This window comes from Macaca thibetana, chromosome 10 (assembly GCF_024542745.1).
Source record: "Macaca thibetana thibetana isolate TM-01 chromosome 10, ASM2454274v1, whole genome shotgun sequence".
Classification (NCBI taxonomy): domain Eukaryota; kingdom Metazoa; phylum Chordata; class Mammalia; order Primates; family Cercopithecidae; genus Macaca; species Macaca thibetana.
In genome coordinates, this window is record NC_065587.1 from 50448132 (window position 1) to 50475531 (window position 27400).

The following is a 27400-nucleotide window of genomic DNA, read 5'->3' on the forward strand; positions in this document are numbered from 1 at the left end:
CCCTGTGAAGTCCCAGACCTAGGCTGGATTGGGTCACCCTGTGATTTTAATATCTCCATATTTATAACCTCACTCTGCGCCAGGAAGGGAATAAAAGCAGCTTACAGACATGCTTACAGGACATTGAGATACTGTCAGGTAGTTTAAACATAAGAAGGGACCCAGAGGGGTGGGTGTGAACCCACATGAGACATGCAGTTGGTTGTGGATGCTTGTGGGTGAGGGGTCACCCCCTGGTTATTTATTTGGTGAGTTTATTTCAAGAATGGTTGGTGCAGCTTGTAAAGATGCTTCGGCTCTTGGAACAAGATGTAAATTTCAAAATAGGAGAGAAAAATGAGGCAATGTGAAAAATAAAGGAGGAGGAGGAGGAGGCAGGAATGAGTTTGAACACACAGAGTGGGCCAGAGAATCTTTGGTGCTGCTGGGTAATGGCAGGGGCTGGAGGGGACTGAGGAAGGCTTGGGGTGGGAGCCAAGGCAGGGCTGGAGGGCATTGGTTGATTAGCAACTTCTCCACGTCAGGCTGGGATTCCAGGTTGCCTGGGAGAGATGGGGCCTGTCTTCATGTGCCCGAAGTGCTGGGTGTTGGGAACAAATGATGCAACAGTGTGTCCAAGCCTGTAAAAGAGGTTGTGTGAGGTTCATGGAGAACCCAGAAAAGATAGATGATGTTGAAATCCAGCAAGACCAAGTTGGGAAACATGGAGAGAATGTAACTGAGTGTGGGGCCTAAAAAAAGGGCTCAGGTATATAGATTTGTGGCAAAAGAAAGAGGAGAGGAGGAAGCCTAAACATCCAGCCATATCTTACTAGCTAGGGCTGGCTCCTGTCCAGCCCAGCCTTTCATTGTGGGGTCTCTGGCTCAGTTCTCACTGAAGGCCCACCTGCAGGTCCCAGTCTGAAGGGAGACTCCGTGGGGTCCTTCCTCCAGATCTGGCCACCCAAGGAGAGACCCCTGAGAGTGGATGGAGAAGGGGTTGCTGGTAAGAGGGTAGAGGGAGCCCCCACATGTTTTTTTCATTTCCCTGTTGGCCCTAACACGGATGTAGAGGTTCCTGGGCCTGGATTCCTCCTCTGAGGCTGTGGGCTGTCTCTCTCCATAATCCCACCCCCGATTTTGTGTCCAAAATGCCTCCTCCTAAGACAGAGTCACTCACCCTTAATCAGCTTAGGATCAACAGACTTATTTTGCTATTTCCAGGCATGACACAGGTTCTCCCACTCCACATCCCATTTAGGCCCAAACATGACTCTCCCTCCCTGTCCTGTCCCTAAGACATGAGAACAAGGTACAGGGAACTGGATGATTTGCCCTCCCAGAGAAGAAGCAGGCACAGGGCCATGTTTTGGTCTGGCAGCAAGACCCAAGCACTGAGGCATGCAAGAGGTGCTGTTTGGGAATAAAGAACCTCTCCTCTCCCTTGGGTTAATCTGCTAGCAGGGACAGCCTCGTGACCTCTCCATGATCCCAGTCTGGGGCTGCCGGCTCACATTCCTGGCAGATGGACCATCTAGGATTTTCTGCAGCCAGAGCTGAAATCGGGAGGCAGGCAGGCTCACTGGCCCTCAGAATAGAAATCCTGGCTGCCAATGATCAAACACCTACTGTGTATGGAGTGTAACAACACAGCTCTGTTATTATCCCACCTTTCACAAACAGTGAGGCTGAAAGAGGTTAAGTAACTTGCCTAAGGTCACATCACAGGCAGACAGGAGTAGCCAGAAATCCAAACCGAGTGTTCTTTCCATAATGATCAAGTGCCGCAGCCTCCTCCCCAGTCTCCCGGCTTCCACTTTTGCCCCTGCAATCCATTCCCCACATAGCAGCCAAAGTGAGCTTTTCAAAATGTAAATTGGATCACATTATTCATCTGCTTAAAATCCTCCAGAAGTTTCCCATCGCACTCAAAATAAAATCCAGACTTTTCATCCTGGCATATAAGGCCTGGGCAGAATCTGCCCCCCATGACCTCTCTGAGCTCATCTCTTTTGATCTCCTCTGGTTCACTCGGCTCCAGCCCCACTGGCCTTGCTGTTTCATAAACAGTCCAGGGTTTATCTGACCTCAGGACCATTGCACTTGCTGTTTCGGCTGCCTGGAATGCTCTTCCCCAGATTCCCCCTCAGCCAGCCCCTTCTCCCCCTTCCTCATTTGAGCAGGTCTCTGCTCACATTTCCCTCCTTAGATAGACCTTCCTTGACCGCTGTTATAAACAGTTTCCCTCCCCTCACTCTCTGTTGCATCATACAACGTCTTTCCTGCAGAGGCCTTAAACGCCATCTGAAATTATGTTTGCTTCTCTGTGTTTCTCTGTTTCACACCCACAAGAATGGGAGTATCATGAATTGATTCACTGCTTGATTCCCAGCACCGATGATGGTGCCTGGCACTGAGAAGCATGTGGAATGAATGAATGAATGAATGAATGAATGAATGAATCAAACAAGCAAGCAAGCAGTCAGTCACTGTGTCTCAGGGTTTAGGAACCTGTCACCTCTTCTCACTGCCCACCTGCAACCCAGGTCCCTGCACCTCTGGCCTCCTTTCAGTCACCTGCACCTTGCCCACTCATCCCCACCCATTCCCCCCAGCTTGGATGCCTTGCTTGTCAAAACAAGCAAAGCCTGTGGAAATTTCTTAGAACTCACAGAGTGACAGGACCAAATGGAGGATCATTTCTAGGTGATTTTAAGATACAAAAGTGGCCGTATCTCATATGCTGAAGAGCAAGGATGTATCTGGTTCTGTGCTGCTCCCCACTTCCATAGTTTTTAGCTTTAGGTAATTTCTCCAACTTTCCAAGTCCCAACCTTCCACCTATAAAATGGAGATAAAAGGCTTACCTTACAGGGTCTTCATTAAATCACATTTGTCAAAATTTTGCTCATAGCCTAGCACATAGTAGGTGGGGATTGTTGTTATAAATGATAAGGAAAAGAGTCTTTTTTCTAGGGCTGGGTGGGCCGAGTTGCTGCAAACCCTTTCCTTCTGATAGCAGCAGTGCCAGGGAGACTGAGCTGACGCTGTTAATAATTGATGGGATGTTCTGGCAACTCGGAGACAAACCAAAGCACAGGCCCTAGGCTTTGCCATCATGGGAGTGAAAATCAAAACCCATTAGGCAAAAGGCAGTGTGATTGATTCTTGTTTAGAAGATGGAGTCAGCACCATTGGTGTGACAGGGTTGCGGTGCTGGGGCTACCACGGGGCTTTGGCTTTCTCGGAAAACTTGACAGGCTTTTCTCAGCAGGACAGACAGGGAACCGATTTGCCATCTCAGGCATGTCTGTGATCCCTGGGATAGTCTCAGTGTTAAAGCCCTGAGATAACTTCCTAATTTCCAGAGTAGCTGATGTTTGTTGTGCCCAGCACTGATTAGTGGTGCTCTATATCTGCTATCTCATTGAAATTCCTCCAACAATACAACCAGTAGTATGCCAGTTAGGGATGCTTTGGGCTGCAAGTAGCAGAATAGAAAACTCAAAGCAGCTTCAATAAGGAGGAAGATGTATCATTGAATACAATATGAAGTTCCAAGGCATTTGGTTTTAGGTTGAGTAAATGGCTCAATGATGCCACCAGCATTCTAGATTCTTTTCATCTCTCTGCTCCTCTGCTCCCCAACCCCTTCAAGTGGCTTGGTCCTCATGTTTGATGCTTCATATCACAAGATGGCTGCCCAGTTCCAACCCTCAGACATAGATTCAGTGATGTTTAACCCATGAAGACAGACATTTTCTCCTATGCTCCACTTTCTTTCTTTCTTTTTTTTTTTGAAATGGAGTCTTGCTCTGTCGCCCAGGCTGGAGTGCAGTGGTGTGATCGTGGCTCACTGCAACCTCCGCCTCCTGGGTTCAAGCAATTCATCTGCCTCAGCCTCCTGCCAAGTAACTGGGATTACAGGCATGTACCACCATGCCCAGCTAATTTTTCGATTTTTAGTAGAGACAGAGTTTCACCATGTTGGCCAGGCTGGTCTCAAATGTCTGACCTCAGGTGATCTGCCCGCCTCGGCCTCCCATAGAGCTGGGATTACAGGTGTCAGCCACAGTGCCTGGCTCATTTTCTTTTTTTTTCTGAGAGAAAACCCTTTCCCAGGAGCACCCTAGCAGACTTCTTTTAAAATCCCGTTGGCCAGGACAGGTCACATGCTCATGCTTTAGCTATGGGGGGACCTGAGAAAGCAAGTGTCTGGTATTTTCAGATGAGAGAGGGAATGGATTTGATGAGTGGTATGAAGACTTTTACAGAAGAGGAAATGGAGACTCTGAGAGGTGAAGTTACTTGCCTGAGCCCACACAGCTACGTTCTCAGTAAATATTTGTCAAAAGAATGAAAATGGCAGAGTCAAGGTTTGAACCCAAGTTCGTCTGGTTCCCAAGCCTGTGTTTCTAAATCCTGGGACCTTGGGTGGATCATTTTAGCTCTCTGAGGTTCAGTGAATTCATCTGCCCCATGGTGATAATAGTCATAGCTCCTTTTCAGGGCTCTTTTGATGATTCAATGAGATTTCAGATGTGAATGTAATTTGTAAATGGAAAGTACTTTATAAGCGTGAAGTATTATTGTATTCAAAAGTGGGAGTGGCCTTTATTTATTTATTTTTAATTTTTAAACTTTTTTCAGAGACAGGCTCTCACTCTGTCACCCAGGCTGGAGTGCAGTGGTGCAGTCAGAGCTCACTGTAACCTCAAACTCCTGGGCTCAAGTGATCCTCCTGCCTCAGCCTCCTGAGTAGCTGGGACTACAGGTGCACACCATCACTCCTGGCTACATTAAAATTTTTTGTGTGTGGAGACAGGGTTTTGCCACATTGTCCTGGCTGGTCTCAAACTCCTGGGCTCAAGCGATCCTCCCATCTAAGCCTCCCAAAGCACTGGGATTAAAGGTGAGAGCTATCATGCCCAGTTTAGAGTGGCCTTTATTTAGGAACAGTGGTCAATATTTTTCCCATCACAGACTTGATTAAGAATCAGCTCTGAAGTCCAACAGATAAGGTTGATTTCTTGTTTCCTTTGCTTACCATGAATATGACCTTAGGCAAGCCCCTTTCCTGCTCTGAGTGTCATTTTACTTACCTAGGAAATGAGAATTATAACAGAGGCAACCATGAAGGGCTGTTAGGAGATGCCCCTAATGCAAAGAGCCCAGCCCAGCACCCGACTCATGGGAAGCATTCAGTAAGTGGCAGCAACGATGATTAGTGTTATCACGGAATTCCTCTGCTCCAGCTACATGTCTCTAGTGTAATGAGGTTCCAGCTTCCTTGACCTGAGCCACAAGGATCTGTGTATTATCATCAAAAGCAATGCGGGAACCAACTCAGAATCCATGGGGCCCCTTCAGTGTGATGAGTCATCGGCTTAGGCTCCTGCTGGCCCCAGCTTGGTCAACCCAGATGCCTGTTTTTATCCTGGCAGATAATATGCCAGCAATTCTGAATCCCGATTGTGGGATTGTGGCTTTGAATCCCAGCCCAGCCTTGTCCTAGCTGTGGACTTTGGCCAATTGCTTCACCTCTCATCACTTCCATTCCCTAATCTGTAAGTGAGGGTGATAATAAAACCTACCCCACAGGGTTGCCTGAAGGATGAAGGATGATAGTGCATGATTAGTGTTGAAGCTGTGCCTGAGAAATCCCACATCCCCACAGGATAAAGAAACCCAGAGACCCAGGATGCTCCAGTGACCTGCTGAGGATCACACAGCCCATCATAGCCTTTCAAACCCCCTGAGAGACCAGCTGCTAAGAGATGATCCTGGTCAAACATCCTGGAGTAACAGAAAGATCCCTGAGCCTCAGTGGGTACTGGTGGCAGGGCCAGAAAGGCCTGGACATGGCCCCTGATCTTTCACCGACTTGCTGTGTGAATGTGAAATGCTAGAAATAAAAAGGCCTGGTCAGATGAGCAGGTTGGCCAAAGCTTAACTAACTGCAAGAGAAGAAGCATGCATTAGGCACCAACTCCACACCCAGGACTTTGTGTACTTCCCGTACTTGATAACATCATCAGGATGGGAAGCGCTTGACCTTAGCGCTGGATTGCCCCAGTTCAGAGTTTGGCTTCTCTACTCACTAACCATGTGATTTGGGGTCAACTATTGCAGCCCTCTGTGCCCTAGTTCCTTCAGCCAACCGCAATTTTGGGGCAATCACTGTACCTGCCTCATTGGATTGAGTTACATGTGTTAATGTATGCAAAGCACTTAGACTAGGGCCTGGTATGTAGAAAGCCCTCAATAACTGTTGGGATTTTTTTTTTTTTTAACTGTCCTCTCATGTAATCCTCCTGACAATCCTGCAAGATGAATAAGCTCCTTTTCAAAAAATTGCTCTTATAAAATGATACCTGCTCATTGTAAAGTTAGAGGCTTTCTCTGGCCACTGGAGTCCAGGAAAGGCAGGGCACTAACACCCCAGCAGGAACTAGTGGGATACTCACCTGCCGGCTGATGGGGAAGGTGTGTATGTGCTTCTCCCCTGGCTGGGGGTAGAACTCAGAGGTGTGTGTTCTACACCGGTCCCCAGAGCGGCTCCAGTTGCTCACAGCAATTACTTGCTTGATAACAGACCCTGTTTGACCTCTTTCCTGTCCCTGTCTCAGGTTCCCTCTCCCTTTCCAGAGTTTTCTGGGATCACTTATCACATAAGCCACTTGTATTCAGAATCTTGTCTTAGGATCTGGTTCTGTGGAAACCAACCAAAGCTCTGTGGGACACATTATTTATTCAGAATGACCTGGTGCTGTATTATAGACAACCCACCCCCGATAGAGACAGCCTCCTTTGGGGGTTGTCGTAAAAGAAGAAATTCAAGGTCTGGCAGAGCACAGTCAGCCTCATCTCCGTCACTTAGATAAAATGAAAACCACAGCAGTGGCAGCAACAGCTAACACTGAGTGCTTACAATGTGCTTCCCTGGCACGGTGCAAAGGGCATTAAATGCCCCATCACATCTGATTTTCACAGCCCCCCTGTAAGGGAGGGATAGCTATCCTCATCTTACAGCCGTGGAAACTGAGGCTCAGAGAGGGGAAGTATCTGGCCCACGGTCACACAGTGAATGGAAGGTTGGGACAGATCCCACCCAGGACTCTCTGACTGCCCAGCCCACGACTTTGATCTCTGTGTTGTATGACTGACCTTCAGAAAGTGAGAAGCAAGATCCCAGCGTTCCCTTCTCACACTGGGGCAGTGTTGAGAGGTGAGAGATTTGTCCAGAATTGCCCTATGACTTGAGAGTGTTCCTAGCTCTGGATCTAGGATGACTTTACCCCCAAAGGCTCCTGGATGGAACTACGGGAAACACAGATTTAGCATTAAGCATTATTTTAATAGATAAACTAAATGCATAAGGTCCTCCTACTTTCTCCCAGAGGTGAAATCATCTTGATTTTGGTGTCTCCTGCAGGAGTGAGCATGACTAGCTGGGGCCAGAGACGGGAGGAATCTCTCAGCCCCAGTATTGGGAGTGGGCGGGGTAGCAGCTAGAATTCTTATGTTAATATCCAGGGCGCCAATGCTCCTTAAATGTTTTCTCTGATGACATAAATAACAAATAAGACATAATGTTGCCATGTGAGACACACTTCTGTGGACCCGGGTACAGGCCTGGGTTCAAATTCCACCTCCTTTGCTACCTGGCTGTATGAGCCCCCAAAGCGCCCTCTCTGATACTGGGAGGTGGGGATAATACCTGGGGCACACCTCACAGAGTAGCGCTTCTCCACGCTGGCTGCACATGAGGATCACCTGGGCTTTGCAAAATACTCATGCCTAGGCCCCACAATTGAAACTCACCCCCAAATGGTTTCATTTTAGTTCTGGTAAAATACACGTAATATGAAATTTGCCATCTTAACCATTTTTAAATGTATAGTTCAGAAAATATATTCACATTGTTGTCCGAACAATCTCCAGAACTTTTTCATTTTGCAAAACTGAAACTCTGTGCCCATTAAATGCTGTCTCCTGGGCCCACCTCCTAGACCCTGGCAACCCCCCTTCTGCTTTCTGTCCCTTTGAACTCAGCTGTTCTAGGTACCTCATATAAATGGAATCATACAGTATTTGTCCTTTTGTGACGGGCTTATTTCACTTATCATAATGTTGTCCAGCTTCGTCCATGTTGTAATTTGTCAGAATTTCCTTCCTTTTAAAGACTGAATCATTTTCCATTTATGTATACACTAGATATTGTTTCTCCGTTCATCCATCGACAGACACGTGGTTGTTGCTTCAACCTCTTGGTTATTGTGAATAAAGCTGCTATTCACATGGGGTACAGGTATCTCTTAGAGTTCATACTTTCAATTCTTCTGGGTATGGATAAGCAGAGACTGACTAGAATTTTTAAAAATTCTTTTGGGTATATACCCAGAAGTGAAATTGCTGAATCATATGGTAATTCTATTTTGAAGTTTTTGAAGAACTGCTGCACTGTTTTTCATAGTGGCTGTACCATTTTACATTCCCACCAATGGTGTACAAGGGTTCCAATTTCTTCCTGTCCATATTAGTCCATTTTGCATTGCTATAGAGAAAAACCTGAAGCTGGGTAATTTATAAAGAAGAGAGTTTTATTTTGTCTCACAGCTCTGCAGACTGTACCAGAAGCATAGTGCTGGCATCTGCTTCTGATGGGGCCTCAAGAAGCTTACAGTCATGCAGAAGGCAAATGCGGAGCCCGCGTGTCACACGAAGAGAGAGGGAGCAAGAGAGAAGCCAGGCCTTTTTAAACAAGCGGATCTCACATGAACTCATTACCGCAGGGAGGGCATTAAGCCATCCGTGAGGGATCCGCCCCCATGACCCAAAGGCCTCCCACTAGGCAGGCCCTTCTTCCAACATTGGGGATCACATTTCAGTATGAGATTTGGAGGGGACAAATAGCCACTATATCAACATCCTTGTCAATGCTTGCTTTTTTGTTTACTTTTTTTTTAAGTAGCTATCCAAATGGGCATGAGGTGGTATCTCACTGCAGTCTTGGTTTGCATTTCCCTGATGATTAGTGATGCTGAGCATCTTTTCATGTGTTTTTTGGCCATTTGTATACACTAGCACCCCCTTATCAGGATGTCTAAACCTCAGATAGTACCAAACCCTATATATTCTCTGTTTTTTCCTACACATACATACCTATGGAAAAGTTTAGTTTATAAATTAGGCACGGCAAGAGATCAACAAGAAAAACTAATAATAAAATAGAATAATTACAACAAAATACTATAATAAAAGTTATGTGAAAGTGGTCTCTCTTTCTCAAAATATCTTATTGTATGTAATATTTTTGGACCACAGCTGACTGCAGGTAACTGAAACCTTGGAAAGTAATATTGCTGATAAGGGGGATTACTGTATTTCCTTTGGAGAAATGTCTACTCAAGCACTTTGCCTCTTTTAAAATTGGGTTTTGTTGTTGTTGTTATTGAGTTGTAAGGATTCTTTGTATATTCTGGATATTAATCCCTAAAAAGATACACAATTTGCATATATTTTCTCCCACTCCATAGGTTGTCTTTGCACCCTATTGATTGTGTGCTTCAATACACAGACGTTTTTTTGTTTTGTTGAAGACCGAGTTGTCTGTTTTTTTTTCATTGCCTGTGTTTTGGTATTATATTCAAGGAATCTTTGGCAATAGGGGGAAATCATAAAGCTTTTCCCCTAAGTTCTTCTGAGAGTTTGATAGTTGCAGGTCTTACTTTTAGGTCTTTGCATGTGATGTGTAAGATAAGGAACCAACTTCATTCAATTGCCTGGGACATCCCCAACTTCCCCACACCGTTTGTTGCCCTGGGTGATTCTGCACATGGCCAGGAAGCCCAGCCACAAAAGACAACATGGGATGGCAGGGATCAGAGGTGCTACGCTGTGGAGCACCATGTGCAGTGCTGGGAACAGAGGGAGTCGCCATCTGGGGCAGCTGCTGTTATCATTGTTGCTGGGATAAGGGGCAATCTCTGACACACGCAGCATGGCTCATCCCTTCCTCTTCCACTCAGGACAGCTTGGCAGAATGCAAGTGAGAGAGTGAGATCCAAGTGTGAGTGACATGTGTCCAGGTTGTGGTCACTTCTTGCCACTCCGCTGCTGCCTTCCTGATCCTATCCTCTCCCTCCTGGACCACTGCAGGAACCTCCAGTCCCATCTGCTGCCTCCAGCCTCCCATCCCCAGTCTCGTTTCCACACACAGCAATGCACGCCCCTGCTCAAAACCCTTCTATGGCTCCTGCCTCACTCAGAGAAAAAGCCCAACTCCTCAGTCCCACTTACAAGGCCCATGATCTGGAATCTTTCCCCTTTTCCCAGCACCCTTACAGCCTCCTTCCCTACCACTCTCCCTCTCCATCACTCTGTTGCACCCAAAGTGGCCTCCTTGCTGTTCTAGGCACCCTCCCACCTCAGGGCCTTTGCACTTACTGTCCATCCCTTCTGCCTGGTACGGTCTTCCTGCCAATGCCACAAGACTCACCCCTCACATTGTTCAAGTCTCAGCTCAAATGTCATCTCAGCAAGGCCATCCTTGACCACCACATATAAAATAGCACTGTTCATTCCCCATGGCTGCTTTATTTGTCTCAACCTGACATGTAATTACCTAATTACATGATTCCTTTCTCTCTCTCCCACTTTGATATAAGCTTCAAAGGGCAGGGATTTTGTGTGCTTTGTCCAGTGTTGTGTCTTCAGTGCCTGCCATAGATCAGGCATGAAATACATGCGTTGAATAAATGAATGAATGATGTTATCCCAGAGATAACTGAAAATAATAATTGGTGAAAAAGGAATTTGTTTACAAACTTTGGGACTTTCACTCTTATTACTAACACATCGCTAGAAGTCTGACTCTCAGCTGCTTCTGCCAGGCTCTGGATGAAGAATGTGTCTGGTTTTTCAACCACAGCCCAGTTTCTCAACCTTAGTGTCTCATCCCCTTTGGGGATGGAGAATTCTTTGCTGTAGGGCTGTCTTGTGCATTGGAGGATGTTTAGCAGTGGAGAATGGGCATTAGAAAAGAAGGGATGAGCCGCTGTCAGGAGGATATTGCATTATTCCAGGCAAGAGAAGAAAGATGACAGCCCAGAAGAGGGTGGTGGCCGGAAAGTTCGGTGAAAAGTGGCTGGACTCTGGATATAAGACGTGGAGACAGCTCCTGGGAAGCCACAATGCCCCTGCCTCCACCAGTGGTCACTGACCCTCAGGCTGTGCAATGGGTCTTAAGCCCTAGCCTTTTTTTTAGCTGTGAGTCCTTGGGTCACGTGGCTGTTTCCTCATCTGTAAAATGGACCTAATCACAGCACGTACCTCATAAGGAGATTGTAAGGATTCGATAATTATGGCAAATAACAATAACAGATACATAATGCCCAACAGGTCAATAACAAGCTTTTATTATCATGATTGGTTGTGTATATTCATTCAGTGGAATTTATTGAGCATCTACTATGTGCCAAACACTGTGCTGGGTGCTGGGAAACACAGTAGAGATCAAAACAAAGATCCCAGCTCTCGTGACACTGATATTCCAGTAGGAGAAGGAGCAAGACCATTAAAAAATAAACACAGATACTCATTGGACCAAAACAATCATGAAAAAGAAATCATGAGACTGTAAGACCATCAGGGAAAGAAAGATGAACACTAACTGAATATTTGATGTTACTGAGGAATGAATGCTGTGTTTTGAGATGTGATAAAGCTATTAGGACTATGTTTTAAAATCTTTATCTTTTAGATACACATACTGAAGTGTTTATGGATGAAATGACAAGATCAAATAATTATGTAATTTTTATTTTATTTTATTTTATTTTTTTTGAGACAGTCTTGCTCTGTCACCCAGGCTGGAGTGCAGTGGCTCAATCTCGGCTCACTGCAACCTCTGCCTCCCAGGTTCAAGCAATTCCCCTGCATCAGCCTCCCAGGTAGCTGGGAGTACAGTCACCTGCCACCACGCCCAGCTAATTTTTTGTATTTTTAATAGAAATGGGGTTTCACCATGTTGGCCAGGCTGGTCTCAAACTCCTGACCTCAAGTGATCCACCCACCTCGGCCTCCCAAAATGCTGGGATTACAGGCGTGAGCCACCGTGCCTGGCCTGATATAATATTATGGCACTGTGGAGAAGGTTCTGCAGGGAAGGAGGGGAGTACTGGGGCTTAACCAGGCTGGTCAGGAAAGGAGAAGGTGCCAAGTAAGCAAAGACCTGCAGAAACGGAGGGAGACAAGCATGTGGGCATGTGGGGGAAGAGTGCTCTGGGTGGAGAGAAAAGCAGTGCTAAGGCCCTGGGACAGGAACATGCCTGGGGCACTCAAGGAACATTCAGGTGTCAATGTGGTTGGAGCAGAGTGTGCCGCACGCAGGAGAGTAGAAGGAGGTGAGATCAGACGTGCGACCTTGTGGGTCACTGCTGAACTCTGACCCTTCCTGGGAGCCTCTAAGTCCCGAAATGGGCTCTCTGCTTCCAGCCTTTCCCATCCAGTTCAACCTCTGCAGAGCAGCCAGAGCCATCTTTCTCAAATGCAGTCTGCTCAACTTCATCATCCCCTTCCCAAAACTTCCATAGTTCCCACTGCCCCAGGATAGTCCACGCTCCTTAGCCTGGCTTTCAGCATCCCAGCCCAACTCTCCACCTTCATCTCCTCCCTGTCCCTTCTTCAGACACCCTCTGTGTTCACCACACTAACCTTTCTGCATTCCCCAAATACTCCAGTCTTCCTCAGTGCTGGTCACCCTCTTGCCCAAGCTGTTCCTCTGCTTGCACCCATTTCTTCCACTTCTCTGCCTGCAGCCTCTTTCTTTCCACCTTCAAGGCCCAGCTTCCCCACCACCTCCTCTGTGAAGCCTTCTTTAACCATCCCCCGCCCCCCTACCACCACCTACACTTCCCTTCAGGCAGCACTGACTGCTCCCTCCTCTGTGCACCGGAAACCTGACGTTCATACCTTCCTCGCACAAAACATTGTGAAGATTCACTTGTGGGTTGTTCTGTGGATGCCAGGCCTGGCCCACAGAGAGACAGGGAAGCTTAAGCGTGCAGCCTATGCAGGCTGACTGCCTGGGTTCAAATCCCAGCTCAGCCACTTTTGAGCTGCATGCCCTTTGGGAAATTATATAACTTCTCTAGGTTTCAATGTCCTGATCCGTAATTTGGAAAGCCTCATAACAACCAGGAATGTTGGGCAAATTCTGTATGAAACACTTGAGCCATGCCTGGCACTCAGCAGATGTTCGGTATATTTCACTATTACTATTGTTATCGCGGGTAGGTGTTAGTAAACGTTTGTTTACTAACAAATGTGCATGATCTTGTGAAGACTGATCAGAGGGGTCTTCCTTAAAAGGTAAGGGTCTCCCAGGTACACCCCGCTCCTTCCACCTTTCTTGTCTCTACCTGCCTGCAGAAAGAAGTGGCCTTTTGCCTTCCATTTACAGAGAGGAGACACACAATTAAGTTAGACACTTGAGGTGTTCCCTCAAGTTCCCTGGCTGTTTTTGAGACAAGGTCTCGCTCTATTGCCCAGGCTGGAATGCAGTGGCACGATCATGGCTCACTGTAACCTTGGCCTCCTGGCCTCAAATGATTCTCCCACCTCAGCCCCTTGAGTAGCTGGGACTACAAGTGTGCACCACCACCACACCCAGCTAATTTTTGTACTTTTTTTTGTGGAGACAGGGTCTTCCTATGTTACCCAGGCCATTCTCAAACTCTTGGCTCAAGCGATCCTCCCACCTTGGCCTCCCAAAGTGTTGGGATTACAGGTATGAGCCACTGCACCTGGCAGCTCCTCCATTTTTGCTCTGAAATGAGACTGGTTTCTACCACAGCTGCCCACCACGGGCTGGCAGGCAGACACTGTCTTTGAGAGAATAATGTTGCATTTGCCAATTCCACACCATCACTTACATCCACCAGGTAATGGGCCTAGAACCAAACAGTTTCTAAAAACAGATCATCAATTGTCACTAATCACTCCTTACAGGCCATCCCTGAGTCTTTCTAAGGCTTTGTGTGATCCTTGGAGCCTGTGAGCTTGGCCAGCCCCACCTCTAGAGTCTTTGTAGACTCAGTTGTACCAAAGAGGCATTCGATGATTGCCCTGTCAGGGGCATATGAGAGGTAAAAGGAAAGATGGAGACAAGATAAGGTTGAACCAGACTTTCATTTGCGTATCACTTGTCTGGAATTCCCACTGTATCTGTGAATGGATAGAGTTTCTTTTATCTCTTTTCAGTGAATACATTTGCACATCCTTTATTGTTCCTTGAAATAGTGACTGTAATTTGACTCAGCCATTCCTCCTGTTTCTAGATCTTTCTTTCGGTTTCAAGGTGGCTTCCTTTCTAGGCTTCTCTGGTTCTTTTAAGTTTAGGTGGCAGTATGTGCATGCTTTGAGGACCTGTTTCAATCCTACCCGTGGTTTGTCTGATAAACATTTAGTGCATGTTACTGTGGGCCAGGCAACCTGCTGGGTGCTTGAGAAGCACGTGTGTATCTATTTGTTAAGATTCTTCTAGTTGCAGGTGACAGGCAGCTCCAATGGACTTAAGCGAAATGTTTAAAAAAAAAAAAGTCTTGGGTTGGGTGAGGTTTCCAGCAAGGTTGGATCCATGGGCTTAAATATGTCATCAGGACTTGGTATCCTACATCTCTAAGCTCTATTCTTCTTTGTCATGGCTTCTCAGCAGGCTGCACCAACAGGGCTGGAAAGATGGCTCCCTCAAATCCAGGCTTTCTTCCTGGGGCAAAGCAAGTCTCTTTTCCAATAGGCCCAGCAAAATCCCAGGGCTGATTTTCATTGGCCCAGCCCTGAGCCAATCACATAGCTGTGTCTGGGTCACATGTCAATGGCTGGAGCTGGGATGGGATTGAGAATGGGAAAGAGGTGATTTCCCAAAAAGAAATTGAAGTCCTCTTACCATGAGTGGGGAGAATAAATATAAACCGGCAGAAACAGTCCATGGCTATCATAGAGTTTATAACCTACTAGAGGGAGATACGCATTAAACAAATTAAAAATTAAACGAAAGAATAATCACACTAAGTGTAATATGTATGTTGGAAGGAGAGAAACAAGGTGTTTTGACAGAGACTAAGGGGGCAACGTCAAAAAGGACCTTTCAGTGTATGTGAACTTTTCTGGGAGGCTGAACTTGATGTCTGTCTTGCTGAGCTACAGGAGTGATCCTTCTTCTATAAGATCTTCATTCCGCCTATCTTGTACTGTTCAGTACTGTTCAGTATGCGCTGTCTCTCGTATTCTATTTTCTTCTTAACTTGTTTCATCTCTCCAAGTAAAACAGGATGTTCTCAAAGTCTAAGACTGTATCTCATTCACTTCTGTGTTCTAAAGCAGGGTGGGTGGGCTGCCTGTTTTGTAAATAAAGTTTTAATGGAACACAGACAAGCCCATTCATTCACCTGTCATGTACAGCTGCTTTTGGATGTATGGCCATAAAACCTAAAATGCACTTATTATCTAAACCTTTATAGAAAAAGTTTGCTGACCTGTGTTCTGAAGTTGCATCAGGGCCTGGTGCAGAGGAGGGGCTTATTGGGTGTTTGTGGGTGGGTGGGTGGGTGGGTGGGAAGATGCAAGCTAGCTGTGTGACCTTGAGTGAATCACTTAACTTCTCTGGGCCTCTGGCTTCATATCTTGCAGTGCCAGCCAGCCTCTTCTTCTTCAGATCTCAGCTCGTAGGTCACCTCTTCAGAGAGGCCCTCCCTGACCTTGAATGGCCAGTTTGGACTTGGTCATGTTTACAGTCTTCCCATCGTAACATGTTTCTCTGGTTTATTTTGAGATTATGCCCACTTGGAGCAGGCATCTTTCCCTTTCTCTGCACCAATGTTTTTCCTCCTCTCATGTGCCATCTCCCTGGTAGGGTAGGTGGAAAGAGCTCTGGTTTGGAACTCTGGAAGTCTGGGTTCACAGTCCCCACATATGAGCAATGAATCCCTGGGCAGGCCCTTTTTCTCTCTGAGTTTCCGTTTCCTTGGCTGGAAAATGGGCGTGGTGACTTTACCAAGCAAGGCTACTGGAAAGACAGGTGTACTCATCTGTGCCAGAGAGCCCAGCACGGTGCTGTACTGAGCACAGGTACTTCATTCATGTCAAGTTGTTTTTCCTTCTCTCCTTCCTCTCCTCAAGAGAGTCAACCCCTAACCTCGCTTTAGTCCAGCCCCTGATGATACCCTTGCCTGCTCAAACCCTTCATGCAATGACTGTGCCAAGGAATGGTTGGGGAGGAAGTGTTAGATTCTTCCTCCACCTCCCCACCCGCAGGCCCCATCACACTCCCCCATTCTTTGATGGAACGTCCTCCATGTTACATAAAGCTCTATGCAAATGCAACCCAAGGAAAGTCCCCTTGTTCCCCTCCCCATCCCAGGTTACTGTCCCCAAGCACCTCTTGTATAAAAATTTGGGACCCTTGCTGGCCTCATGCCTGGGAGAATTGACCAATCCAAAGAGGTGGTTTTCCAGATAGATGAGAGCAGTCCTTGGGGGGCAGGGTGTATGGGGGACTGGGTGTCCCTAATTACCAAGTGACCTACTGGCAGGGCTAGCTACAGAATTCGTGGGGTGCAGTACAATATAAAAATGCAGTCCCCTTGTTCAAAAGTAAGAAAGAATTTTTAGATGGTGGTAGCAGAGTAGCAAACCAAGCATGGAGCCCTTGTGAGCACAGGGCCCTGTGCAACTGTGCAGGTTGCACATCCATGAAGCCGGCCCTGCCCGTGGGGCAGAATGACTCAGAGGTCTTTATGGGTTGGGAGGAGAAGGCCTTAACCTCCCTGCCGAGGCAAGAGCTGGGGCCTCAGACTCTGATGGCTACCGGAGCTAGGTAGCCCTTGTCACCCAGTGAAGCAGTTTCTGGAAGAACTGCAGGAGGGCAAGTTCAATGAGGACACCGGTCAACACCCAGCCTAATGTGCCTATTCCATGGCCAGCCGCTTCTCAGGCAGGGAGTGGAGGGGGCTAGTGGTGAACTGGAGCAGAAGCCTGCCTGAGAAGGCAGCAGCCATTCAGCTCCAGGCTGGGTCTGGGCTTAGCCAGAAATTTTAATTTTCATGGGAAGTATCCCAGTTTTTCAATGTTGGCAAATCATTTTTAAAAATTAAAAACATGCCTAAGAGCAGTGTCTTACGCCTGTAATCCCAGCACTTACGGAAGCCAACGTGGGAGGATCCCTTGAGCCCAGTTTGAGACCAGCCTGGGCAACTTAGTGAGACACCCCATCTCTACAAAAAGTAGCCAGGTGTGGTGGCATGTGCCTGTGGTCCCAGCTACTCAGGAGACTGAGGTGGGGGTATTGCTTGAGCCCAAGGGGTCAAGGCTGCAGTGAGCCATGATTATACCATGGCAATCCAGCCTGGGTGACAGAGCAAGACCCTCTCTCAAAACAACAACAAAATCTCCAATACTGTGGTGACTGTCTTTGCACTTAACATCTTTTGTGTGTGTGTGTGTGTGTGTGTGTGTGTGTGTGTGTGTGTGTGTGTGTGTCTGTGAGTATATCTGTGGGAGAAATCTCTGGAAGTCAGATTTTATAACAGATTTGTGCATTTTACATTTTGATCCATGTGACCAAACTGTACTTTGTAGAGGTTGTATCAATTTATTCTCCCACCACCACCGTGTGAGGGTGCCTGTTTCCCTGCAACTTCATCAGCACCATGTGTTGTGAATTTTCTGATTTTTTTTGTCACTCTAATAGATAGAAGCAGGTATCTTGGTATGGTCTCAATTTCTATTTTAAAATGAAGAGTGAAGCAGAGTACCTTTTGCTTGTTGAGTGAAGCATAGCATCATTGTCACATGTCAGGAAGCTCCATTGTTTTCTTGTCTCAAAAAAAAAACTAAAAACACTTTGAGTGGGCCAAACAGAATATGTTTGGAGCCATATGCAGCCCTTAGGGCTCTAATTTTTGACCTCTGGAACATACAGCCTTCATGTGGCTAGAAATGTTGGGGAGGGGGCATTTCTTGCCTCTGAGGCCCCCACCTGGAAGGGAGGAAAAGAACAGAGCTTGGATGACAGAAGCAATAGGTCCCCCGTATTAATTAAGGTTCTCCAGAGAAAGAGAATCACTAAGAGATTTGTTTATTCATTTATTTGAGAGACAGGGTCTCGCTCTGTCATCCAGGCTGGAATGCTGTGGCACAATTATAGCTCACTGCAGCCTCGAACTCCTGACCTCAAGCAATCCTTCCGTCTTGACCTCCAGAATAGCTGGGTTACAGGCGTGAGCCCCCATGCTCAGCTCCCCAGTAAGACATTTATTCTGAGGAGTCGGCTCACACGAGTAAGGAGGCTGAGAAGTTCCACAATCTGAACATTCAGGAGAAAGCTGATGATGTAATTTGGTCTGAGTCCCACTGCCTGAGAACCAGAGAAGCCGATGGTATAAATCCCAGTGGAAGGGCAGGAGAAGACCCATGTCCCAGCTCAGAAGGCAGGCAGGAAGCAAAAGGGGCAAATTCCTCTGCCTCTGCCTCCTTTTGTTCTATTCAGGCCCTCAGAGGCTTGGATGATGCCCATTCACATTGGGGAGGGCCACGTACTTTTCTCAGTCCACCGACTGAAATGCTAATCTCATCCAGAAACATCTGCACAGACACACAAATGAATGTTTCATCTGGCCACCCCATGACGCAGTCAGATTCACACATAAAATTAACCATCATATCCCCCCTTCCTTCTTTTTATTTCTGGCATCAAGCACAACCTAGGGTGGCACATCTTTGTTGAATGAATGACTATCCCCCCACGGCGGGACTTGGCTCCAAAAATCAAGGCAGTTCATGCTTGATCGATGCCAACACAAGTCAGGGAAATTCTCGGGCAAATCGTAAATTGATTAGCTAATGAGTTACAACTTCCCACACCCAATCTCCAACCAGGGCAGGGAGAAAACGCTACTGCAGAGGCTAGAAAAAGCTCTCGATGTCAAGTCAGCAAACTGAACTGGCTCTAGGCCTCAGGTTCCCAATCTGTAAAATGGGAATAATAAGATCCCTAGGGTGACCCAGAGGATGGATAAGATGAAACATGTAAAGTGCACAGCAAAGTGCCTGATGTGTAACAGATGCAAGCCAGTATTATTTGTGTTGTTATTTTATCATCATCATCATCATCATCATCATCATCATCATCATCATCAACATCATCCTCGAAGCATTTGGCTTATTTCTAGGGGCTGTGGGCCTATGGGAAAGCTTATTGTGTAGAATTAAACTCTGTATCCTGTGGAGTAATGTCAGCTCTACTATTTTACGCTGGAAAGCTTGGGCATTGAGAGATTCAGTAGAGATTAGGGGGCCCAGGATTGGGGTTCTGGTGCTCAAGATTGCTGCTGTTGTGTCCAGTATTGTAGCAACATCATTCAAGGTCACAACTGTGAAGTTCAAGGTCAGACGACTGCCATCCGAGGTCAGAATCCTCTAATCCATCATTGGAGCCAAGGAGTCCATGGCCAGAGAGTTGCTCTTCATGATGAAAACTCTAGCGGGCAAGGTCAGAATGCTGATGTCCCAGGTTGGAACTCATGTACGGAGTTGGAATTCTGAGGTTCAAGGTCAGAACACTTCAGCAGCGTTCATGATCAGAATTCTGGCAGGCACGTTCCGAAGACTGGTGTTTGGAGTCTGATGTTTGGAGTCGGAAGTCTTATTCCCTGCTTGTTATATTGGGAGTCTCATCCCTTCTGTGTGTCCTTAACCCTTCATCATCCATCTTCCTGGCAGCAGTTATTGAAGAAATGCAAACCTCAGAAGATCCCCAACCCCCCATTTATCCAGTGGGGTCCTGATACTTAGGCCTCTCTCTCTTACTGTGTCTGATGCCCATCCACTCAGGTCGTGCTGATAAAGGTGACAGGATCCTCAGGAAGGCGACCAAAGTGTGGCCCCCCTGCCCCACTCCTGCCAAAGACCCTGGAACCTGTCGTCAACCCTGTTTAAATCCACCCTTAAATCCATCTTGTTGGCTGACCTGGAGCAGATCCAAGGAAGCAGCTCTGCCAAGCCCCTGGGGGGCACCTGGATGATCTCACTGCTCCATCATCCAAAGAAAGGCAAACACTGTCAGGCAAGGGGCAGAACAAAGTGCCAAGGGCTTGTGGCTTTCCAGCCCGGGAGATGGGCTGGCAACAGAACGTGGGGAAGTGGAACAGTTTGTTGGTCACTGTGGTCACCACAAATGTACTGTTGGTGCCAACTGGAGAGGGAGCTTTATTGCTTATGGGGTGTGTTGAGGATGGTGCGAGTAATGAGTGATCAGTGGAACAAGGGTGGGCAGGAAGGATTGGCTGGGTCATGTCCCCAAGGAAACGGTTGTAACACATCTCCCCTCCCTACCTTTATGCTCCATTTCTTGGCCTTCCTTTATTTTTTTATAGCCCTTTTGCCACGTGTTATGTTATAGGTTTATCTGGCTCTTATCTGTCTCATTTCACGACAGTATCAGCTCCATTAGAAAGGAACTTGGTCAAATTTTACTGCTGACTCCCGAGTGCCTAAAACTGTGCCTCACATAGAGCAAGTAATAAATATTTGTTGAGTGGATGAGTGAATGAATGGATGGATGATTATTACCCCTTCAAAGACAGTATTAGAGAGTTTTCTGAGCCCCCAAATCATTCAATGCGTAGCCCACCTCCAAGCCAGTTCACTCTGTCTCCAGATTTTGTGGATGGGGGTGAGGGGAAACAGCAGGAGAGAGAGGGATTGGTCACTCCACGGCTTCTTGTTGCTCTCGGGATAACTTCCAAACTCTTTTTCTGACCACCAAGGCCCTGGAAGGTCTACCACCCTACCTTCATATCACATGCCTGTTATCTTCCCCCTTTTTTCTCCCAGCTGAACTGGAGAGCTTTCTCGGAGCCTCGGCATGTGGTGCTGGGTCACACCTCAGGGCCTTTGCACATGCTGCCATCTGACTAGGACGATCTTATGGCCCCTACCCTGGCTCCCTTGGCCTCCCTTACTCATGCTTCAGGGCTCTGCCTAAACATCCGACCCCTAACTTCCTGAACGTGATGTCATTCCCTCCATGATAGGCCCTGGTATTTCTTGCAAGAGTTTATCTGTAGACCCCTTTGGTCACTGCTTTTGGCTTCCAGTGTTCATCACTGTGGGGATAAATCTTCCCTAAACTGGAGGTTCTTTATGAGGGAGGTAGCCAGAGCCCTTTCCCTGTCACTAAGAAAAATGCAGAAACTCGCTCCTCCTCCCAGAAATGAGGCATTCTCGCTCTAGCGGGGAGGAGTTTTGGTCTCCCAGGAAGATTTCTTAGCTGCCTCTCCAAAGCCTGTCCCATACTAACCCCATCACAATGGGGTTTGCTGTTTCCGCTCACCCTCCAGCTGTCCAGGCTAAGTCTAGGGCTTCCCCGAAGACACCGCAGGAGTTAGAGGGTGCAACGAAGCCTCTGAAGACAATGGCAAAATAGCTAATACTCATATACCACGTTTTACACACATCGCCTCATTTAGCCCTCACGACATCCTATAAGGAAGGTGTTATTATTATCCCTATTTTACAGATGTGGAAACTGAGTCCCAGAGAGGTTAAGTAACACATGCAAGGATGCAGCTAAGAGGTGGCAGGGTAGCATTTGAACCCCAGCGGTTACCCCCAGAGCCTGGGCCCTGAACCACTACACCCCCTCCCCTGTCCACCCCTTTTCCTCCCCACAGCCTTCTCCTCACTTGCTTCTTCCTTTTACTCTTAGTCTTCTTGCCTTTCTCTTTGCTCTTCTTCCCTTTCTCCTTAAGTAACTCAAACTCCCCAAGTTATAAGCAACCCCAATTGTATGGATGCGTTGTTCTATTTTTCAAATTGCAAAAATCATAAGAGCAGTGGAATTTTTTCACATCTTTATGCTATAAGCGAGGGTGGATGGAAAGGTGGGAGTTTTCTGTTTGATTTGCTGCAGAACGGGTTGGGAGGAGAGGGTAAATTTCCTCACAGAGGCCTATAAGACTCCATGAGGCCAGAGTCATTTAACACTCTCTGACTTCATCTTCCACTATCATCTCCTGCCTCCCTGTGTCCAGCCACGCTGATCTCATACTTACTATTATAAATTCCTTCCTGCCTTGAGTCTTTGCACGTGCTGTTCCCTCTGCTTCGAATGCTGTTCCTCTCTTCTTCACCCAGTTATTTGCCTCCTCACCCTAAAGCTCCCAGATAGAATGCCACCTCCTCCTGCAAGCCTTTCCTGATCTCTCAATAGGTCAGATTCCCCAGATATGGATTTTCAAAGTTCTCTGTGCCTCTCTTGGGTGGCCTCCATTCCAGTTGTAATTTCACATAGGTTTAAGCAACGATCTGATTAGCACCTGCCTCTCCATCTGGGCTGTGATCTCCCCAATAGTAGGACCTTGTCTGCTGTAGGCATGTCCCTCCTGCATCTAGCACTCTGCCTACCTCCATGCAAATCTTCCATGAAATTTTGCTGGATGAATGGATGGATGAATTCAGAGGTTAGTCAAAGTTGGCAGAAACCACAGTTCACCTTCCTTTGGTTGAGGAGTGTGAGATGGTCTGAAATGTTCAGCTCGAACTCCAGCCAGAAGTTTCTTATCATCCACTGAAAGCACAGGGCACCAAATTCTTTACAAGTGGCCAAATACCTTCTCTGGTGCCCAGAATGTGTTGAATGATCATTACAGTGTCTTCCATCGGCTTTTCAAAGGTACCTATTTGGGTTATATTTTACGGGGTGCCGTTACATTTACTTAAGTAAACCCTACATATGAAGACTCAAAACCCAGGAAATAGAAGTTCTGAGGGAGATTTTAAAATGAAGAATCTGGCCGGGCGCGGTGGCTCGTGCCTATAATCCCAGCACTTTGGGAGGCCGAGACGGGCGGATCACGAGGTCAGGAGATCGAGACCATCCCGGCTAACATGGTGAAACCCCATCTCTACTAAAAACACAAAAAATTATCTGGGCGTGCTGGCGGACGCCTGTAATCCCAGCTACTTGGGAGGCTGAGGCAGGAGAAGGTGTGAACCCAGGAGGCGGAGCTTGCAGTGAGCTGAGATTGGGCCACTGTACTCTAGCTTGGGTGACACAGAGAGACTCCATCTTAAAATAATAATAATAATAAATAAATAAAATGAAGAATCCCAAGAAATTCAACAGAAATGTGGTTTAGCCGGAAGTTGTACTACCTTTGTGGGCAGGTGGGCCTGGTTCAAATTCCTACTCCACCACTAATGCCAGTGGCCTTAGCAGGTTATTCCCCATCTCTCAGCTGACATTGCCTCCAGATTTCATCCTCCCAGCATGAAGGCCAGCAGAGAAAATGGCCATTTTTTCCTGACTCTTCCCATGAAAGTCCCAAGACTGCCACTGACTGGACAGACTTGAGCCACATGATCATCTCTGAGCCAATCCCTGTGGCTGGAAGGGATCATGAGTGAGGGGACCAGCTTGGGTCAGAGACCACCATTAGGTCCAGGGGAAATACCTGGAATAGAATTTTCTTAATAGTCTTCTTTAGATTAAGTCATTAATTTTACTAAATCAAGTTGTTTTAACAGGAAATTTGATATCATGAAGAACTGGTGCCATTTGCCATAAATCATGTCATAAAATTCCAGCCAGATGCTGAAGCCTGACACCAACTCTCTGGGTTAAAAGGGAAGATGTCTGTTAGAGAGGTGTTAAAATGTCACTGGCTTCATACTGGGACTTTCCCCTTCAGGGTGTCTGGGAGTCTGAAGACAATTGGAAAGGGTAGCTCCTTCTCACTCTGTGAATCGGTGTGATTCTGATGGCTTACCCCTGGGCAGCTAAACCAGTCTTGGCTGCGCATGAGAATCAGCTGAGGATCTTTGAAAAATCCCAATGCCAGACCACCCGCCAGACCTGTTAAATCGGGATCTCTGGGGATGGGACCCAGGGATTGGTATTTTTCAAAGCTTGCAAGGTGATTCCACTGTGCAGCCAAGGTTGAGAAATCCAGATTTCAGTGTATCTAATACTGGTGGTGTGTGCCCCACATTGCTACCCACAAGGGGTCAGCATGTCCATTGGGCCGCAGGAAGGGGCTTATTGCAGACTGGGGTGGCCTGGCTGGCCAAAGAGTGTCACAGAGAATGGGCTCCTGTTTCTCCCAAGCATTAGCTGAACAGGAGTCTGGGAGAGTCATTTAACACTCTCAAATGGGAAGAAGACACATGTCTATCTCCCAAGTCCAGAAGGATTTGATTCCCAAAATGAAATTCAACTCTGACCTGAATCCTACCCCCACTGTCTGGATCCAACTGCTTGTTACCTTTCCATCTATCCATCAACCATCCCAGACCCAGCTCTGCTGCTTCCCAGCTGTGTGGCCTCAGGCAAGGCACTCAGCTTCTCTGGTCTTCAGGTTTCTCATTTGCACAATGGGGGCAGGCTGCTGGTTCTCTGTGATCTTTAAAGGTATTTCCACTTGGGAACCTGCAAGTCTTGAGAGGCAGCCACAGGCTCCTTAACTGGACACCCAAGCCCTAGGTCAGGAGTTCTCAAACCCCAGGCAGTTCAGATTCCCGGTCCATCACCCAGAACACAGAATCAAAGCCTCTAGAGGCAGCCCAGGATCTGCATCCCCAAGGATCTCAATTGATTCTGATGCAGGTGATCCTCAAAACACTTTAAAAGCATATGGCCTATGCCTCGGTGTTCACCATAAAAGCCCCTTATCCAGAGATCCAGCCCACATGAAACATGCCCTCCTTTTTGCAGGTGAGGAATCTGAGGCTCAGAGTGTCTAGTCCTTCTTCACCCAAGGTTCTGCAGTGAGTCCACGGCAGAGCTGGGATTCAAACACTGACCCTGCCTAACTCCAAAGCTGGTGTCCTTCCCCTGTCTATGCGACATTCCTGAAACTTAACATCTCCAAAACTAAGCCCCACGTCCTCCCACTGCGAACTCGCTTCTGCCGATTTCCCCCCATCTATCTCTTTCCAGTCACAGAGGCCAAAAACCTGGGAGCTACTCATGACTCCTCCTTTGTTCACACTCCGTGTGGGACCTCTGCATAAATCCCAGGGCCCTGCTTTCAAAGTGTATCAGGCTCCAACCCCTTTTCATCACCCCCATGAACACTGCTGACCAGGAGTCAGCATACTTTTCTTGAAAGGGCCAAATAGTAAATATTTCAGGTTTACAGGCCAAGAGGCTAAATTGAGGATATTCTGTAGGTACTTACATAATCACTTAAAACGGAACCTTTTAAAAATGTGAAATCTGCTCTCAGCTTGCAGGTTGTACAAGCAGGTGGCAGGCTGCATCTGACCTGTGAGCCATAGTTGGCTGACTCCTGCTCCAGACCAGAAGTTCTCAGCTGGGGGTGCTTTTTGCCTCTCAGAGGACATTTGGCATTGTCTGGAGACATTTTTGGTTATCGTACCAGGTGGGATGGTACTATTGGCACCTAGTGGGTAGATGCCAGGGATGCTGCTAAACATCCTACAGTGCACAGGACAACCCCACAGCAAAGATTTATTCAGCCCAGATGATGACAGCGCTGAAGCTGGGAAACTCTCCTTTAGGACCAGGCACGGTGGCTTGTGCCTGTAATCCCAGTACTTTGGGAAGCTGAGGCAGGAGGATCACTTGAGCCCAGGGGTTCAAGACCAGCCTGGGTAACATAGTGAGACCCCATCTCCACAAAAAAAAAAAAAAAAAAAAAAAAATTCAAAAAATTAACTGGGCATGGTGGCACATGCCTGTGGTCCCAGCTACTTGAGAGGCTAAAATGGGAGGATCACTTGGGCCCAGGAGGTTGAGGCTGCAGTAATCCATGATTGCACCACTGCACTCCAGCCTGGGTGAAAGAGTAAGACCTTGTCTCAAAAAAAAAAAAAATTCTACTTTAGAGCAAGCCACTGTCATTTCTCACCTGGACTATTACAGTCACTTTCTCACTGGTCACCTGCATCCACACTCACCCCCGCTGTCCCTTTTCCCTGCAAGCCAGAGGGATCCTGCGAGAACCCAAGTCAGGTCACCTCACCTCTCACTCAAAGCCTTCCAGTGGCTCCCACATCACTCAGTGTAACAGCAAAGTCCTCAGAGCCCTGCAGGACCTGCCCCCCATGACGTCTGTGACCTCATCTCTCCGCCTCCCATCACAAATCTACCTGGGGGAGCTTAGCATTGGCTGTTCCCACTGTTCCCTGCACAACTTCTCTCACCTCCACGTTCTTATTCAAACATCATCTTTTTAGGAAGTGACACCTTCCCTGACCCTCTATTTTCAAATGGCAGTTTCCACCCCCGCCTTCCGTTTTTTGTTTGTTTGTTTGTTTTTGAAACAGAGTCTCACTTTGTTGCCCAGGCTGGAGTGCAGTGGCACCATCTCGGCTCACTGCAACCTCTGCCTCCCAGGTTCAAGCGATTTTCTCGTGCCTCAGCCTCCCAAGTAGCTGGGATTACAGGCATGCGCCACCACGCCCTGACTAATTTTTTTGTACTTTTAGTAGAGATGGGGTTTCGCCATGTTGGCCAGGCTGGTCTTGAACTCCTGGCCTCAAGTGATCTGCCTGCCTTGGCCTCCCAAAGTGTCGGAATCACAGGCGTGAGCCACTACGCCCGGTCCTCTTGCCTTCTTATCTCCCTTCCCTGCTTCATTCTTTATTTCCACAGCAATTACTACCTCCTTCCCCTCCCCCCTCCTCACCCACCTGAAAATGTGCTCCATGTGGGCAGGGGTTTCTCTGTTGTCTACTGAAGTATCGCAGGACCTGAATTAGTGCCTGGCACAGAGTAGGTGCTTCATCAGCATTTGCTAATGAATGAAGTTAGTGCACTTCTCCAGGCCTCAGTTTCCCCCTGCGACAAATTTAGCCCCCAACTCACCCACTTCCAGATGCTGAGCTAGTAGACTGCTCACTGTGCAGTGCTGTGCCCAGGTGAGGGGGTTCAGTTTGGCATGGGTGGTGTTGAAGTGTGGCCTGCTCAGAGCCAAAGCATCCAGGTCCTTTTGCAGCTGGGGTCAGGGCTGCAGCCAGGTCCTCACCTACCCCAAGGTCTCTTCACTGGTACCTAATCTCCTACACCTTCTCACAATCTCAGATCTTGCCATCCTCTCCACCGCCTGTCATGGGGCCTCCCGTGAGACCTGGTCAAGCTGCCTTGTCTTTCCTCACCTTGTAACTTCATCTGCCCAGCCTGGTCCTCGAGCCAGGCCCCATTCTGTCTTTCCCTGGGGAAGCCCCCTTTGTGGGTACATTAGCTCAGAGAGCCTGAAAGCTACAATTCTGAAGTTCTGCCCTCAGTGTCTTGAAGGTTCTAGAGTCCTACAACTGGAATAGGCACAGCTTGCATGCTGTGAGCCTAGATGTGTGAGCAGGGCCATTGTTTTGTTCGTACACTGGATTCAATGGC

The 27400-nt window shown here is 47.5% G+C and overlaps 1 protein-coding gene across 1 annotated transcript in view; it reads left to right on the forward strand.

The window, feature by feature from the left end:
- KCNB1 (potassium voltage-gated channel subfamily B member 1) overlaps positions 1-27400 on the forward strand; it is a 118981-nt gene that overhangs the window by 1098 nt on the left and 90483 nt on the right. The gene's annotated exons all lie outside the window — the stretch shown is intronic.